This window comes from Myotis davidii, unplaced genomic scaffold (genome assembly GCF_000327345.1).
Source record: "Myotis davidii unplaced genomic scaffold, ASM32734v1 scaffold544, whole genome shotgun sequence".
Taxonomy (NCBI): Eukaryota; Metazoa; Chordata; class Mammalia; order Chiroptera; family Vespertilionidae; genus Myotis; species Myotis davidii.
In genome coordinates this window covers 2,858,796-2,862,587 of record NW_006297018.1, presented here as the reverse complement: position 1 = coordinate 2,862,587, position 3,792 = coordinate 2,858,796, and the positions used below count along the sequence as shown (strand labels likewise).

At 36.4% G+C, this 3,792-nt stretch overlaps 1 protein-coding gene across 1 annotated transcript in view; it reads right to left on the bottom strand.

Moving 5' to 3' along the window:
* GDI2 (GDP dissociation inhibitor 2) overlaps positions 1-3,792 on the bottom strand; it is a gene marked incomplete at its 5' end in the record, with an annotated part of 41,583 nt that overhangs the window by 37,342 nt on the left and 449 nt on the right. The window lies entirely within an intron of this gene.

Below are 3,792 nucleotides of genomic sequence, written 5' to 3'. Positions count from 1 at the left end.
ATCCTAAGTGGATCATAAGAACACCCCAGAATAGCACTTCAGATATGTTACTGACATAAGAGAATTTGGATTCCAGAGGAATGTTGAATGTTGTGTAATTTCTTTACACAAAGTAATTATTTTCAGCTCATAGCTCTTTGATGCTGATGAGGTGATTTTTGCCTCGTTTGAGTACTTCTTCACTTTCTTTTTTATGCAGGAAATGAGTTACTTTCTCACAACCATGGCAACAAAAGACTGAATTGACAACTCCCTCCTTTTCCTCAATCATAGTTTCCTCCTGTTATCCCCATAAGAACAGAAGGTCGTCCAGAAATGCCAGGAAGATGCACAGTGAACCCTTTCGTGATGAAACAGATCTGAAAAGGCTGCAGGGTCTGTCCAAACCGTGACTTCTGGAGTGAGCACTGTTAAAAATCAATATATCTTTGCCTGGCCGGTGTGGCTCAATGGTTGAGCGATTAACCTATGAACCAGGAGGCCACAGTTTGATTCCCAGTCAGGGCACATGACTGGGTTGCGGGCTCGATCCCCAGTGTGGGGTGTGCAGGAGGCAGCCAATCAATGATTCTCTCTCATCACTGTGGTTCTCTCTCTCCTTCTCCCTTCCTCTCTGAAATCAATAAAGATATATTTTTAAAAAATTAGGGACTACCTACAAGATATTTTTACCTTCCAAAAGTAAGACATATGGGACCAAGATCACAAATTCAATGGGTAAAGTCCTTTGTCTACTGAAGTCTAACACAGCAATGTCAAGGATTTTCAAGCAAATCTAAGATGCAATTTAAAAAGTTTTTTTAATTGATTTCCTCTCGGAAATCATAAAATTTTAACAGAGGAAGGGAGGAAATTATGTCTGAGATGTAAAACAATTTTTTAAAACATACAATGCTTTAAAATACAATCTGTTTCTACATGCCTAATTCAGAACATTACTTTGTATCAAAGAATAATCTGCATTAATATCACTAAAGTACAGTTTATATTCATAACTCCTTACTAGAATTACTATGTAGAACAAATATTTTGGTGGTACACTGTGGAGCTAGTTACCCTTATTTTATTTACTACTTTTAAGAAGATTCATGAATTTACTGCTAAGCCCAAAGTCAATCAGAAACAGCAAATTAGGTAGTCAGAGGCTGTCTATACACACTGAAATAAAAGAAAAGTCTCCATCCTAAAAGTTACCAAAGGGGAATATGAAAAGTAGACTGAAGAATTCACAAAGCTAAGCAGTCTCGGACTACTGAGTAAGAAGGGCCAAGTTCCTCACTAGGTCTCCGTGGCTTCACCATGTTCTAGCATAACACAGTAATTAACCTCATGATGTGAAATCTTAGTGATCAAGTAAATTATGTCCTTCAGTTTGTTAAAGAAGTTATGATATCACTTGGAAGGCTTTTATCTAAAAGTTGTAGTTCTTTAAAGGTATAACCCTCTCAATTCCTTAGAAAATTCAATTACTACACAAAATATTCCAATTATCCTAGACAGAGGATGAAAACTTTGCTCTAATTCATACCAAATACTATTATACCTTCTTTATTAAAGCTACTATCAGTATCTGTGAATTAATATGACCTTATTTTCTAACAACCAACACAAAACAATGACAACACTAGGCAAGCAGAAAAACTCCAACACTTAATTACACTTTATTTTAAAAGTATCAAGTTAAATGCACTAAAAGTACTTCACATGCTAGTATTATGTAATATTTGGTACCCATTACTGAGACTGTTTTTAGGTAAATCTCAGGCACTAAATATTTATAAACCAAAACTTAAAAAAAGTAAATGGTATGTTCACTCCAAACACTCAAAGTTAATTTTAATTTGAGGGTTTTTAACTTAATTTCACATTAAGTAACCAAAGTCCTTGTATCAGTAAAAATGAGGGTAAAAGACTTACCAAAATCATCCCATCACTGCTGCTCCCATCAATGATGCTCTGAATTTATATAATTCTCAAAGAATATCTCATGAAACAATCTAGAAAGGTTTATAGGGATTATTATATTATCATAGCTATAGAATTACAGAAAACTGGTCTGATTTATAGTTAAGTATGTATCTACCACTCATCACAATCTAAATGAGTATCTAAAGTGTATTTATCTTAACTTGGTCATTGTGCAATAAGACTGCATCTTTGATACAAAGTAATGTTCTGAATTAGGCATGTAGAAACAGGCATGATGAAAAATCTGCACTCATTTGTTCCTGTTCAAGTGACCTTTATCAAGAGCAAATCTGAAGACTAGCCATAACCATGGAAAAACAGTGGAACTAATTAGCTCTTACAATATGCTGCCAATGGGCAAGATCCATCATCACAAACTACTAAGCTTAGTTCAAACTCCCAAATAGGCACTTTAAAAAGCTTTAAAAAACCTGCAGTACGTAGGCCTATTCATTTAGGCAACTAACAATCTTCCAACTCACCACCAAAAATGAATTTCAACCTAATAGCTCACATTCAAAATGACAAAACAGCTTTGTAGGTAAGTAACCTCATCTATTTGGTACCATTTCATAGCTAGTCACAGGTATATTTCTGGACAGGTCAAACATAATGAAGCATTCAGAAATAGGTATTCAGCACTCACTACAAACCACTATAAACAGAAAAATGACAGGCCAGATATATGCCATTCTGGTTCCTAACAACCTCCCACTAAAAAAATTAGCCAAATGAAAGTTCAAAGGTTTTTTTCTTATCTAGAGAAATCTAAAAGTGAATTAGGGGTGTTACCTGAAAAAAAAAAAACCACATTAATTTGATCCTGAGAGATAACATATTTCAACAAATTTGAAGTGGTGGGTTACATTAAATTATTTGGAACTTTGAGGTCAGATTCTATAGAACATACAATATATACATCAGTGTTCATCTTATTAAGATGAAGTAGCCGTCAGAATTTCAAATTTAAAAAAAAAAATTTTTTTTTAGTCCTCACCCAAGCATATATTTATTGATTTTGGAGGGAGAAAGGGAGAGAGGGAGGAATATCCATGTGAGAGAGAAACATCAATTGGCTGCCGAGGGAGGACCGAACCCGAAACTTTTCTATGGGAGGACGCTCCAACCAAGCCACACCGGCCAGGGCCAACATAAATATTGATAATGAAAATGGCCCTCTCTTCCTCTTTTCAAATGGATTTCTTTTACAAGATGAATAATCTTCATTTTCTTATCGGAGAGAGAGAAGTACAAGATACAACTCACCTGCCTGCATTATTTGCACAATACTATTAAAGGTTTCTAAGCAGGCAGGCACCCAGAAAAATAAATTTACCCTGGCCTTTGGAACAAGTGCCATTCACATTACCCTCGCATTCTCTATGTTGTTATTGCTTTATCTTCTAACTTCCTACAGCGCGTAGTAGTAGAGAACTTGGCCTCTAGAAATCCACCACCAATCATTGCTGGGGGGGGGGGGGGGGGGAGCATAAAGAAGAGACAATGGAGGCATGGAACAGACGGAACAAAAGGAAAAGATGGCAAAGGTCAAGTGAGAAAGCATTTTGATCGACAAGTTTGGAGAAAACTCATTTCCAAGTCTCATTTCCAAGTCTCATTGCCGTCCAGTTCCAAGACGCTCAGGAAGTGGGACTGGAGGGTGGTTAAAAAATAATGGCTAATGCTCATTTAGAGAGGGGGGAGAGGGAATAAGAAAACGAAGGTTCTCCAAAAATTTGGATGAATGGAACTCTAACAATCACAAAACAGTAACTATCCAAGGACCTGTCACAAAGTCTGGTGCCTGGCGTCGGCAGGTGAAGA